The following is a 16,116-nucleotide window of genomic DNA, read 5'->3' as shown; positions in this document are numbered from 1 at the left end:
AATTGGGATTTCTTGATCATCAAGTTGGCTTCCACAGTTACCACATTGCTCTGCATATCCTCGAGAGTTGTGGGATCCCTTTCCCTTAGATGATAGGTCATTTCTGGATCAAAAGCATTCGGGTAATGGTGAAGTGCCAAATCCGGTGGAGGTTTCATATTTTCCGAAATAGAATTGTACACCCGATTGAATCTTATGGTGAATTCTTGAACCGTCTCATTAGGATTCCTTTTCAAGGTGTTATATTCTGCCAAGATCTACAACAGATTCTTCTTTTCCCGTCATCTAGCTAAAAAAACCTCATTGAGCCTGGCTAAAGAATTAATAGAGCCTGCTGCCAAACCACAGAACCATTTCTTCATGTCTCCCAAAAAACTTTGAGCTATCAACCTCATTTTAGCATCGTCTTCATCTACTTCTTCTAAGTCAATGAAATCAACCATCTTATCAATATGTTGTTGGGCTGTCACTCTTGGGCTGCCATCAAACAAAGGAAGCCTCTGACCATAGGTCTAAGGTAATGTTGCCAACTGTCTCAGTAACACCAAAGGTGAAAATCTCGCCATAACTCCCGGAGAATGGTGGATGGGAACTGCAATGGGTTGAGTTGGTTGTGAGGAAGATGAAGGGAATGAAGTGGATGCTTTTGGAGATGAAGTAGAGGGTATGGCAGAAGATAAGAGCTCAAGTTGATATTGGATATAAGCCTTTTTAGTAGTGATCTGTAACTGATCTGCTAGGCTTTGAAGTTTGTCAAAATTTGACCAAACCTCATGCTCAAGTTTTAAATATTGAGAAGCAGCAGAAGGTCGGTTAAAAAATGACTTTGAGTCAGAAAGATATGACTCAAACTTTATAGGATTGAAAACTTCTTCAGTAAGACTAGACTCTGATTTTGATCGAAACAAGGATAACTCAAATTTAATGTTGAAAGGTAAATCCTCAATACTATGTAGTTTATCTGGCAAGGAAGTGCTCCTTTCCAATTTAGGGGTTTTGGTCTCAAGGATAGGGATTTTAGGCTCTCTCAGCAATCACTCAGGGTTATCAACAGGAGAAGGAGGATTAGGTTCAGGTTTTTACTTGGTGTATCTTTTAGAAGCCAATATCTTAACAAGGTCAAACTCAAGAGGATTAGATCTAAGACTTTGAGCTGAATTTAGATTATTTATAAAGGAAAGTCTTCAATAGCGAAATCTGAACATGGTAATGATTAATAACTTACCAATAGGAGGAAGTTTGATTGAACTTGTGATACATATCCGTCTTTGCTTTTGAACAAGCTCTAATTTTTTAGAACCAAATGAACTAGACCAGGATGCAGAATTTGTCTCGTTGTCTCCTTGAGGCCAGCTTCTACAATCTAGGCACTGCAATTTCTGGATCAGCCTTTGTAAAGCTTAGTCCCCTCATCCAAAGGACCAAACTTCAATGAGAATTAGTCATACACTGAGGGAAAATGAACCTTTCTTTCCCCAAAAACGATGTCAGTATGTTATCACTCCTCCGGATCTCTGGCTGAGTAAGAGTCTGACTGAGCTAACCACATACCAATCTTTTAGCTTGGTAGCTAGCCCTACCAAGTTGGAGAGGGCTCTCTCCAAAGGATCACATCTAGGAGGGCTGGATAGATTAGGGTTTTAGGATAGATGTAAAGTGCAACGGGTTGTTTGATTTGATTCTGGTTGGGTAGTCACAAGGATGGGTGATTTAGGTGAGAGGGACTAGGTCAAGGCAAATGAGATATGATTGCAGACATTCAAAAGGGCACGGTAGGTATGAAGCTTAACACTTAAAAGATGATTTGATGAGATGGTTTAACACTGATGAGGAGTTAGGAAGAGAATAAGAGATGTATTATTCCTAAATTGAGGAAAAATGGACAAAGTATGATAAATTACCCAAAACAGAGCATGAGGAAAGATGTATTATGCCTATCAACTTGTAATTTACCATATAAAAAAATGGAATGGTTTATGAACTGATAAAAAATTAATAAAAATGATCAGAAATAAGAAACAATGCTAAAAATTCATACCACATGTATCCCAGAAAAATAGCTGCAACTCATCTATTGAAAATTGTCAAAATTTGATACAATAGTCTCTGATCACTAGTATAGCATCCATACTGAATCCAACCTATAAAATGGCTGAGAAAATACATAATATAGGCCCACAACCAACTCATTCGAAGCGTCAGGGATCAAATCTATGAGTGGAGGAGCATTTTAAAGAAAGGTTGAACTAATGGTTGGAGTGTAGGGTGGTCAAACTGACTAATCCCTCACTCTAGCAAATTCATTCATTAAATGCCACATAGGCCATCTAACTGATGTATCTACCCTAGGTAAAAGTAAAAACATGATAATTACATCCTCTAGATCAATTACATAGATAAAACTTGAATTTCCCATAGATAAAAGTAAACCTGGAATGAAATAGTGAAAATTGTGGAAAATTGTCAAATGCACCATGACCCTGGTAAACGTGTAATGACCGTGGTTAAACACGCAACGTCCTGTTCAAGCTAAATTTTGACCGCCTTCTCGATGTCCAAATATAGCCTAGGATAGCTCATTGGAAACCTTATCATGTCTAGTTCCCAAAACTTCCCTTGGTTTTCAAAATGGGCTTCATTTAACCCTCCAAAATTGCAATCTCCCAAGACTGCTCAAATGCACAGCGACCCGGGCAAAGGCGCAACGACCTAGTCGAATGCATAGTGACCTCTACAGGAGCACAGCAAAGTTATAAATTACACTATAAATTTTGGCAAATGTGTAGTGACCTCTACAAGATCACAGCGACCAGGCTAAATGCGCAATGACCTTGTTGAATGTGTCCTCTTGCTCTGTTCTTCCCAATTTCACCTAAAAATCGCCAATTTTCTTTTGCTAAGGAGTTGCGAGAGCGGTAGAGTGAAAATGAGGCTTTCATGAGTGCGTTGAGAGGCTTTATACTTGAATTGAGTTTAATTTATGAGTTTGCATACCCACTTTCTAAAGCTCTTTGTCATTTTCAAATTCTCACTTTAATGCTTATTTTGACTTTCTGACCTTTTTTTCTCTTAACAGGTGGATGATGCCTTGGCAATGTTGATTTTGACTTTCTGCTTGGGATTCTTTTGGAAATGGACTTGAGTATGAAGCTAAAAGTGACTTATTACATATGATAGACATAAAATTACATAAACAAAAATAAAAATTATTACACCTGTTTGCAGTTCTAATTTATAAACTTGGGATAAATTCTTTCTTGAAATCAAATTTAAGGCTTTCAATAACTATGGTTACATGCTTTTGGAAAGCTTTATTTAACTAAAAAAGACATTATTTGCTTGACTCGCATATTTTGTTGACCTTATGCAGTGAGATGGTGACTTATTGGACCTTAGAAAAATAAACACTAGGTGACCTAATGGAACCCCAAATCACTGAATTTCAGGTGGATTTCATTGCTACAAAATGTGATGAAATGAGCCTTCATGTTCAATGGTAACCCGGAAGACACATGAAGGAGAGCCAAAACACAAACTTTTGAGACGGAAAGGTGAATTTTGACTTTGGACTACCATCAGTGAACAATTTTTTTCATGATGACCTGAGTGGAATGCAAAAAATCTCAAATGGGACTCTAATATGATATAAAAGAGAAATTTTGATAACTGGTAGTAGTATGCAAACATCGACTCTAAGAAGTTAGACGAATGATGTATGTTTATAGTCTAATAATTTTTTTAATGATTGTTGTAGATTCTAGCACCAAAATTTGAAGGAAGAATAGGAATTCGCTGCAAAACTATGCTCTTGATCGTTGGCCAGTGATTAAGAGTAGTAGTTTTGCAGCAAAGCATGCAAACTTCATAGAGAAAAATGTGCAGGTTCCAGTGGGTAGTATTAACAACTCTTCTTGAAAGGCACAAAAGGAGGCAGGTTCTACAAATATATCAGCTATAAAACCCATAAAATTGAAGCATTCAAGTAATACAAACTCTAAAACAAAAACCATAAACCCTGCTAGAGTCTAGAATAACAAAATCTGTTTGTAATGGATTGGAAGTAACAATATCTGGTATCGTGGAAAATTCATATGCAAATGGAGAAAATTGTGGGCAAAAATGTCGATATCTCTTGTGATAAAATATCAACAATTCAGCCAAATGGGTGCTGGTTGTTGGGCATCACGATTTGAAAGATGGAGTTACATTTAAAATATATGCACTTGTTGGCATTCAGAAACACCTCAATCAGGGAAAAAAACATATAAATCACAAGCCTTTTAATTATCTTACCAAATATTTATGAAGCTAACTGTTTGGGGCGAAATCTTACCAAATATTTATGACACTAACTAACTGGGGCAAGAAGCTAACTCGGGCTCCTTGGTGCACTCACTTCCTCCTCTCCTCTGCTCTGATTTTCCTCCTCTCCTTTGCTCGGATCCACTGATATGATTTTCCTCCTCTCCTCTGCTCGGATCCTATACAAACCTCGGCTGCATCTATCGAATATGCTGTCCTCTCTACAGCTAAAATCGCCCCCAAAACTTGCTTTACTAGAAAATGAAACTACTTTTTCTTGTAGTGCCTTTTGCCTTTTGCATGCAGTTTTTTTTAACAATAGTTAGAAATTTCTTTACCGCAAAATGAAACTAGTTTGCATGCAGTTTGTTTTTGAACAATAGTTAAAAATTTCTTTACGCAAAATGAAACTAGTTTGCATGCAGTTTGTTTTTGGAACCATAGTTAACAAGACTTTGTATGAATTTGAATAAGAAACCTTGAAACTATGGCCTTTTGCATGCAGTTTTTCCTAATAGTAGTTAGAAATTTCTTTACCACAAAATGAAACTTGTTTGCATGTAGTTTGTTTTTGAACAATAGTTAGAAATTTTTTTACTGCAAAATGAAACTAGTTTGCATGCAGTTTGTTTTCGGAAGCATAGTTAGCAAGACTTTGTATGAGTTTGAATAGGAAATCCTGAAACTTTGGGGAAACCAAAATGTTGCATGGAAATCAAAGAACCTTTTGCATCAGGCCACTCTAAGAAACGAATCGTTTCTGAAAAACCAGTTTCTCACCGCTAAAAACGAGAACGGCCATACAAATGGTATTTTCAGTGTTGTTGTGTTTCTATTGCATTTTTTAATGGGAACAGTGGCTACAGTCCCATTTCTGGTAACATAGCAAAAGAAGAAAGAAAAATTCAGCCTGGATGTGTAATTGAACAGGAAGCAATATTGATTGCATTATGTTCTCAAATTTTTACAAGCAAATAGATTATCTTTAGTGATGTGAAACAGATAGCACATCGCTTAAAATTTTTACTTAAGTTCCCAGATTTGGAAGTTGCCAAGCTGGATGGAAATTTCATCCAGGCACAATGGTTCGATGCCATTGAACAATCCAGACAACAAGGAATTGATTATCTTGTTGCATTTGTTGTAGCAGTTTGAAGCTTGGGCATCATTGATGTGTAGACAATTATAAACCTTGCATGTCCTTGTGATATCACATCTTACGTTCATAGAGTTGGAAGAATGACAAGATAAAAATAGTTAGTTCCTAAGTGGCGTCAGAACACTGGACAAACTGGGGATGATGTTTCTTTAATGATTCAAGAAGAGAGGGCACTTAGGGGAGCCAATGGGGCACAAAATATGGTTGAACATAAGCATGAAGTCTATCCAAAGAAAAGTTTGCAACAACATCTAAGGATGAAAAACGGAACACACCAACCCATTGAACAATCCAGACAACAAGGAATTGATTATCTTGTTGCAATTGGCGTAGCAGTTCGAAGCTTGGGTTGTTAGACCAAACAATGCGCAACAGAAATAAAAATAAACATACATACACAGCACATACAAAATCACAAACCATAACACAAAGATTTTAACGTGGCTCGCCCAACCAATCTGGGCTACATCCACCAGAACAGAGGCATCGGAAATCTTATTATTCAATAGGAGATTACAACAATTTTAATCCTTCACACATACTCTCAGCTCACCCTATTTTCTCTACACTCTCTCAATCCTCTACTGGATTACATTTCTTATAGTTGGAGTATAAAACTGAATCATAAATTCCCTCACAACAAATATAGGATGCATTAACTCCCCAAAAATACTGGAGCTAATATAGCAACTAATCCTATTGTTGTCACATACATGAGAGTTTTTCCAAAATTAATTAAAACAGAAAATCTCAACAATCTCCACCTTGACAACAATTAGTCTGACACCCTGTTCATTTATTATTTTTATATTTTCTGCAAGCCAAGAGAAGCCAGACACCAACATAGCTTCTCTAACAAAACTGGTTTCATGAACATGTCTGTACATTTTTCTTTTGTATGCACTTTTTCAAGAGAAACACCCCTTTCAGTGATAACTTGTCTTGCAAAATGGTACTTGATAGGTATATGCTTAGATTTACTATGATAGGCCGGATTCTTAGCCAAATGAATTGCACTTTGACTATCACAAAATAACTTGATGTTGTCCTGTAACCTACCAAACTCACCAATCAAACCTTTCAACCAAACCGCTTCTTTGCAAGCATGCAAAGCAAATATGTATTCTGCTTCAGTAGTGGATAAAGCAACAATATTCTGTAGCTTTGACATCTAGCTAATAGCTCCACCTACAAGAGTAAAGACATACCCTGAAGTTGACCTTCTCTTATCCAAATCACCTGCAAAATCGGAATCAACATATCCGCAAACAAATTCACTACTTCTGTTATAAGTGATACAATAATCACTTGTGCCTCTCAAATACCGAAGCACCCATTTCACTATTGGCTAGTGTTCTTTTCCTGGATTTGCCATATACCTGCTGACAACCCCAATTTCATGTGAAATATCTAGTCGAGTACAAACCATCGCATACATTAAACAACCTACTACATTGGCATATGGAATTCGAGACATATATTCCTTTTATTCATTTGTATTAGGACATAAACTTGAAGAAAGCTTAAAGTGGGAAGCTAAAGGGACTGAAACAGGCTTCACATTGTTCATATCAAACCTCAAGACTATTTTCTCAATATACTTCTGTTGTGATAGCCACATCTTACCATTGCTCATGTCTCTGAAAATCTCCATGCCCAAAATTTGTCTTGCTGCTTCTAGATCTTTCATACCAAATTTCCTAGCCATCTGAGCCTTTAACTTGTTGATATATGTTATGCTTTTGCTTGCTAAAAGCATATCGTCAACATATAACACTAAGATAATGAACATGCCATTACTTAACTTCTTAAAGTAAACACAATTATCATATTCACTTCTTATATAATTTTGACTCAACATGAAAGAATCAAATTTCTTGTACCATTGTCGAGGCGATTGCTTCAGACCATACAATGATTTCTTGAGCTTGCAGACAAATTTCGTGTTGTGATCTTGAACAAACCCTTCGGGTTGTTCCATGTAAATCTCCTCATCTAAATCTCCATGTAAAAATGCAGTTTTAACATCTAGTTGTTGAAATTCCAAATCAAGTAAGGCAACTAATGCTAATACAATTCGAATTGAAACAATTTTTACAACTAGTGAAAATATCTCATGAAAATCAATGCCTGCTTTCTGAGAAAAACCTTTCGCGACCAGCCTTGCTTTATACCTATCCTTTGAACCATCAAGACCCCTTTTCAATTTGTACACCCATTTACATCCCACAAAGTTTCTGTCTTTAGGAAGTTCTACCAGATCCCATGTGTCATTCTTGTCTAATGCCATCATCTCGTCCTTCATAGCTTCTTTCCATTTTTCACTTTTAGAACCTTCTACAGGTTCTTGATAGCACAAAGGTTCATCATTGTTAGCGGTTAAAGCAACTGAATTAACATAATCATCATACCTTCTAGGAGGACGTTTAATTCTTGTGGACCTCCTTAAAGATGTTTCTGGTACTTCCACAATTTGTTGATTATTATCTGTAGGAACTTCTTCATGATCTGCATCTAAAACATGTTCATGATCTACATCTGAAACTTGTTCATGATCTGCATTTAAAACTTGTTCATGACTAGCATCTGAACCATGTTCATCTTGATCATCATCAGTATTTGAACTGGTTTCAGACTGAATGTGTTGAAGCTTAGATACATTATCTTGTTTCAATTTATCATCTACATCTGAACTTTCAAGTGAGGATTCATTAAATTTAACATCTCTGTTAATGATGATCTTGTAAGTAATAGGATCCCACAATCTGTATCCCTTAGTCCCATCACCATATCCAACAAAGATATATCTTTTTGATTTAGGATCTAATTCAAAATGTTGATGTTTTGGAACTAGAGCATATGCATCACAACCAAAAACTTTCAGTTTAGAATAATCACAAGGATGACCTTTCCATACCTCTTGAGGAATTTTGCATCCTATTGCAGCTGATGGTGATCGATTTATCAAATAGCAAGCTGTAGCAACCGCTTCTGTCCACAATTCCTTCTGCAAATTGGCGTTACTCAGCATACTTCTTGCTCTCTCTAAAAGAGCCATGTTCATGTGTTCAACAACTCCATTTTGCTGAGAAGTATACACATTGGTTTTATGTCTTTCGATCCCAGCTTCCTTGCAATAATTATCAAATTCCTTTGAAGTAAACTCACCACCATTGTCAGTTCTTAGACATTTAATAGTTCTTCCAGTGAAGTTTTCAACTAATGCTCTAAACTGTTTGAAAACTGTAAACACATCAGACTTCTTCTTTAACATGTAGACCCACACTTTTGTAGAGAAATCATCAATAAAAGATACAAAATATGACGAACCTCCATATGAGGTTGTAGGAGACGGAACCCAAACATCAGAATGGATATAATCAATGATTCCCTTACTAGTATGTTTTCCAGTTTTAAACTTCTGCTTGCTTTGTTTCCCAAACAGACAATGTTTGCAGAAATCTAACTTAACAAACTTTAAATTAGGAAGTAACTTACGATCATATAAAATATTTAAACCTCTTTCGCTCATATGGCCCAACCTTTGATGCCATAAACGAATAGAATTACTGTCATTTTCAGACACTGTAGAAACATGATCTGACTCTGTTCTTCCTTCTAACTGAAAAAGATTTCCAACCTTCTTTGCTTTCATTACTAGTAAAATTCCTTTACAAACTTTCATTACTCCACCTTGAATAAAGGTTTTATATCCATTAGTGTCTAGTACTCCTAATGAAATGAGGTTTTTCCTTAGTTCAGGTACATGTCTTACATCAGTTAAATTTTTATTTGTCCCATCAAACATTTTAAGATGAATGCTTCTAATTCCCACAATGTTACATGTGACATCATTTCCCATGTAAAATACTCCATCATTGATTGGTTTATAAGTTTTAAACCATTCCCTATGAATACACATGTGATTTGATGCACTAGAATCTAACAGCCAATGTTGATCATGACTAGACAAATCAACTGATAACACTTCATCACTCATACCTGTCTTGGATACCAAACCTGTATTTGTCGTGTTTGCTTCTTTCTTCTCTGTTGAAGAGTCTTCTTTGGATGCTTGTTGTCTCTTCCAACAATCCTTCTTCAAATCTCCCGATTTGCCACAAAACCAGCACTTTACCTTACTATTCTTCCGTTTCGATTTTGAACGTGAGTCGCTGTGTTTACCGGAGCGTCTTTCTCTAGAACGACCTCTAGCCATCATTGCTTCTAATGTAGAGGTTTCGAAATTTGACATCTTCCTTATCTCTTTGGACAACAAAGCTCCAACAACATCATCAAATTCAAGGGTTTCTACTATACTTAGACTTATAGAAGTAACAAAATGATCCCATGACTCGGGCAACGAGCATAATAAAGTTATAGCTTTGTTTTCTTATTCAAATTTTACTTCTATGCTTTCTAATTGCACCAAGAGAGTATTAAAGACATTCAAATGATCAGTAATAGTTGTACCTTCCTTTATGTGCAGACTATACAATTGTCGCTTCAGAAGAATCCTATTGGTTAAGGATTTTGTCATGTACAGCTTCTCAAGCTTTGTCCACAAACCAGCGGCAGTTTTCTCTGACACGATGCTAAATAAAACATCATCTGCCAAACACAGTCGAATACCGCTCAGAGCTCTTCCATCCAATTCATTCCATTCATCATCTGTCATGGTCTAAGGCTGTTTGGATTTTCCCAACAACACCTTCGCCATGGCTTGTTGCACAAGTAAATCATGCATCTTCACTTTCCAGATTTCGAAGTTATTTTTCCCATTGAACTTCTCAATCTCAAAACAAGCACCTTGAGTTTTTGCCATGTTGTAACAAACAGAATCTCCAATTCCAAATTAAAAATGCCTTTTCTTTATACTATAAAATGCCTCTGTCATACCGTGTAATTATTTAAAAACAGAACAAAAAATAGCAGGTTTACCAGAAGGAAAAACTGCCTGGCGCTCCTCGCCAGCGGAAAACCCACGCCTGAAATAAAATAAACTGCCTGGCACTCCTTGACAGCGGAAAACCCACGCCTGAAATAAAATAAACTGCCTGGCGCTCCTCGACAACGGAAGACCCGCGCCTGAAACAAAATCCGTGTAAGGCAGGAAATTGGCATGATTAACCCTTTCGTTTCCGCGCCAATAGCCCTTTCTGGCGTGCTGGCGCAACTTCTCCTTGAACTTCCACACCAATTGGCGTGACTGTTACTTAATAAACCGCGCCAGCCCTTCTTTAGCTCAAAATTGGCACTGTTGTTCTAGCCAAAAACCGCGCCAACCAAAAAAGCTTCACTTTCTGCGTCTTTGTCACACGTACCAGCTCCACAACCAGAGTCCTGTAAGTTATGGGCCCTCCACGCTTCTGCTACACAACTCTGATACCAATTGTTAGACCAAACAATGCGTAGCGGAAATAAAAATAAACATACATACACAGCACATAAAAAATCACAAAACCATAACATAAAGATTTTAACGTGGTTCACCCAACCAATCTGGGCTACATCCACCAGAACAGAGGCATCGAAAATCTTATTATTCAACAGGAGATTACAACAATTTTAATCCTTCACACATACTCTCAGCTCACCCTATTTTCTCTACACTCTCTGAATCCTCTACGGGATTACATTTCTTATAGCTGGAGTATAAAACTGAATCATAAATTCCCTCACAACAAATATAGGATGCATTAACTCCTCAAAAAATACTGGAGCTAATATAGCAACTAATCCTATTGTTGTCACATACATGAGATTTTTTCCAAAATTAATTAAAACATAAAATATCAACATGGGCATCATTGGCGTGTAGACAATTATAAACCTTGCATGTCCTTGTCATATCACATCTTACGTTCAAAGTTGGAAGAACGACAAGATCAAAACAGTTAGTTCCTAAGTGGTGTCAGAACACTAGACAAACTGGGGATGATGTTGCTTTAACGATTCAAGAAGAGAGGGCACTTAGGGAAGCCAATGAGGCACAAAATATGGTTGAACATAATGATGGAGTCTATCCACATCCTAAAGGAACCTGGTTTGAATTGAAAAGGAATAAAGAAAAGTTTGCAACAACATCTAAGGATGAAAAAGGGAATGCAACAACCACCTACGTTAAAAAAGATTCTGGTGTTCAAGACAAGTGAATTAAAAGGAGGTTTATCAACACAACACAAGAAGAGTTTAAGCATGATAGACGCGGTGCTACAAGAGCACTCTATAGATCTACTTTTGTCCCTGGCCTAGTCATGCAGATCCTGAAGCATGTGTCCCAGAGGTTTTCTACATTCATTTGGGACTCAAGAATATAGTTGGATTGTTTGGGACAAGCAATTTTAGGGGAGGATTGTAATGTCCCTTATTTTTTTTTGCATGCAAAAATCACTTAGGAGTTTTGAAATTTTTTGGATAATATTAAAAAGGGGAAAATATAAATTTTGTGAGAGAATGGAGAAAGCATTATTTTTTGGGATCGCAGCAAAAAAATATTTAATTGGAGAAGGAAAAATATTATTTTAATGGATAATGACGACAGAGATAAAAATTATTTTATTGCAGAATGGTGGCAAATTAATATTCTATTGAAAAAAGAGGCAAATTACTATTTTATTCAAAATGGTGGCAAAAGTTTCCTAGTGGAAAATGGGCCCCACCAATAAAATAGTTGGGAAAAAGGAGAATCTAGAAACTAGGAGGATCAAGGGAGAATTATAAATATAGGATTGAACTCATTTGGAGCACAGACTATTCTACCATTTCTATTTAACATGGTGAAGAAGCTCAAGTAAGTTTCAGAGTTTCAAGCTAAATTCAATAGCTAATTTGGGTGGACTTCGAGTGCCACCCTAGCTATCTGGTTAGGAAAATTACTTCCGATCTTCCTTTGTGCTTATTGCAGAAGATCTAATTATCATTGCTTGCAAGAGACTCTATCATTGGGGTTTAATTTGATTACAGGACCATTCCACCACCTGGGCAGAGTTTATTTTTCTCACCAATTGAAGATCGAACCACCCAATTTGGAGGAACTTATATAAATCGGGAATTTGACTTGGACTAATAAGGGGATCGATTTAATATTTCCAGGAGTGCTAGCACTGCCATATTCACTGAAGTTTTTTCAGCTTTCAAATGCAGGGCAGAGGGGCTAAACTCGTTCAGATTTTGAGGCCAATTTGTATCAAGGAGTTATTAATTTGTATCAATGAGTTATTTGAAGGTTGAGCTGACCATTCCCTAGCCATACGCTCTGGTTTGAAGGGCCGAATTCCACAAACAAGGGTTTTATCTTGGGACTAAGATTGAAGGGCTGAGTTCACCCATAAAGGAGGTTGGTTATCTCTTGTGGGGCCACGCATTGGAGGTAGAGTTTGTCTGTGGCTTGAGGTCGAGTTTTATTAGGAGAGGAGAGGAGAGCAGAAAACCATACCTTCCTAACTGTAAGAGTTTATCCGGGTAAGGGACCAACTGCGTAGAGGTTCTCTGACTTAAGGGAACACGAATTCATCAATGTTGAGCCATTAACAAGCTGCTGTACCTGTGTTTTAATTTTTGGTTGTACCTGGGCAATCTGAAATGAAAATTCAATGTTATACCCTTGCTAAAAGGGGTCACGCTTCTCCTCAAGCCAACTGGATGAATGTTCATTGGTTCAAATGATGTTATCACTTGTTATTTCTGCTTTTTGAGGCTGAATATATATGCGTATTGCTACTCTGGAGGATTAACTGTATTGCTGGTGGTACTTTGATTTTATATTGTTTATCTTCAGCAACTATTACCTTCATTGCTCAATGGTAGTTCCTATCTCAGACATTCTTTTATTATTAAAACCAGTCCACCAGTGGTATGTATGTTCCTAATTTCAATACAAGCATGGATATCGGTTGTTCATAAATCTTTCTATCATGTGTACTGGGCTCTTTTATGCATTATTTCTGTTATAAATTGTCAAAGTCACCTACATCACATTGTTCCCAAACTGTTTGTGGAAACACCTAAGCGAAACAAGCCATTCAACTCAGAAAATCATGTGGGTATTTTAGATATTTCCATGTGGGATCATTACGATAAAAGCAGAAGAACAACACGAAAAGGAAGAATAACACGAAAAGGTCGAGGAAGAATAGAGAAGGAGAGAAGAAGAAAGGAAGAAGGAAGAATAACACGAAAAGGTCGAGGAAGAATAGAGAAGGAGAGAAGAAGAAAGGAAGAAGAAAGAAGAGGAATTCCAAAAACAACAAAAATATCTAACTAAGCCAATTGAACAAGATCCGCTCAAAGAACAAGAGAGAAAATCAATAGAAGAGCAATAGTTAAACGCTTCAGAGATGCAGTTAGATATGCCTCTCTCCTTTGGACGTCTTTTCATCTACTCCAATTACTGGTGGACATTTCCCACTACAAGAATTGGGCATCCCACAAGAAGAGGAAGAGAAACTGTTGGATCTCAGTAGCCTAAATTTTGATCAAGTTCAATGTAAAAGCATGCAGGAAAGGCACAAGTGTTATGCCAAGAATCCATTTAAGCCCATATCAATGGTCACTGAGAAGGAAATTGCTATGAATACCACCATAAACACACACATGATAGCCTCAGTTGAAACCACTTTTGTGACTAATACAGAGTTGAACATGAGCTTTCTAACGAAGTAGAATGTAGAATTAATTCATCGTTGTTTATTCTCCTAAGAGGAAAATCCAAACTTGAGTTCTTTTTCCATTAACTCATTGGAGCAAGATCCAAAAGCAGGTCCCTATTCTAATAAGTCTATAAAGATGGAATTCGAACCAGGAAAACCAACTTTGGCGGATTAAACACTTTTCTTCTCACCACATCATAGTAACACTTTCTAACAAATAACTATGTTACATACAAAGAGAAATAAGCAAATACATAGAGTTTCTATTGGTTAGTTCGTCCCAAACAGTCAATTTGTATCACAAATGGAATACCGGATTTGAACAAAACCACCGGATTTGAAAGATGCAGTAAACAAAACTACTTGAGCAGCAGCACAGATTTTCTTTCAAATTATTAAAAATGAGAAAGTTCAAACTGATTTTCCTAATAGCCATCTCTTCTACCACATCAATATTTTGTTTTTGCTATATAATAACCTTATGAGTATCAACAATCCTCGAAGTAAAACAGATGCAAATAATCTTTCTACCAATCAGATTCATGTCTGGGAAGGGGGTTACAATGGTAGGGAGACGCTCCTGAATAAGGCACGGTCACTGAAACTTATCATATCTGCAGAGTGGGCATGACAGTTGGCGACAAAACCATCTTGTGGTGCAGCCAACATGAAAAACATGATTGCATGGTAATTGTTTTGCGTATAGTCCAATGAGAATCATTTCATGACAAATTGCACATAACAAACCATTGCGATCACCATCACCATCACCACCAATAGTGGATACGAGCTCCTCGGAGATAATAACAGTTACGCAAGAATCAGCAGCTGCATAGCCACCAGCTACATGATTAGTTTCATATCGAGCGATATATTGCTCCCTCAGATGAGTGTGAAAAGTAAATTTTTGAAATAGAATTTGTATAGAATCAGTGTTATTCACGTCCTGCAAGAGTTGCAGCACCCGCTCAGAAGCTGAGAAGTTCCCACTCCACAAGAATTGCATGCTCAAAATATTTCCGTCACGGCGGCTCCAATCCTTTACCAATCGCCACAAAACACTCGTGTTTTCCTCCATTAAGATTCTGGTGTGGCCTTCACAATTAAAAGTCACTGGATGCCATTCAAAATTTTCATCCACTCTAATGTGATTTATATCCACACTATCCCACACATTCTCCAACTGCCAGTGATATATCTGGTCCTGAGTAATGCATCTTAACCCTACGCCCGACATTAAGTGATATTCCCCCTCCGCCTGTGGAATGTCGTCAGATTCACTTGAGTGATCTGTTACCGTGGGTGCTACTAATGTATGCATAGAATAGGACATGCCTCCAGTTATTTCGGATGCTAATTTTTGCCATAGCATGCCATTGTTCAGCTGCGCTTTTATATGTCTATCAATCTCATCAAATATTTCTCTCGCACGATTATCGTAATCTCCTTGTTCCTCCATGATCGCCATTAAACAAAACAATAACATCGCATTGCTAATTATCGTTGGAGTCAGATATATATAACATTTCTATCCCAGTAATTTGAGGTTAATGGTTTTTTAAATAATAATGTTGGTAATTTGAGGTGAATGATTTTCCTTAATAATAGTGATGAGTCACTTTAGATTTACGGATAGATTTACGGATAATAGTTATTGATAGTTATCTTCACTATTAGTTTGATAATTTAATTAGGATAAATTTTTCTTTTATTTAAAAATAAATAAATAAATACTATATAATTTTATTTTATTTTAATATTATACGATTACTTCAAATATTGTATGCCATAACCACTACCGCATCTAGTATTATAAAATCATTTGAAATCTTGCAAATGGATATACACCCAATATATTAAAAAGTTCGTATTTTTCCAAATAAACAAAGTTAAAGTAGCTTAGATCCATGATAACTCCATGTGACAAGGGATCAAATCTCTTTGCATCTTAAGATATTCTCATCTCAAGAGATTTGATACCTCTAGACCCTTGGCAGATGAGAT

The sequence above is a fragment of the Pinus tabuliformis genome, chromosome 4_2 (genome assembly GCF_031772625.1).
Source record: "Pinus tabuliformis cultivar Carrire ecotype Pingquan chromosome 4_2, CPIR1, whole genome shotgun sequence".
In the NCBI taxonomy this organism is placed as follows: Eukaryota; Viridiplantae; Streptophyta; class Pinopsida; order Pinales; family Pinaceae; genus Pinus; species Pinus tabuliformis.
The sequence above is the reverse complement of the archived record's forward strand: the minus strand, read 5'-3'. Positions refer to the sequence as shown.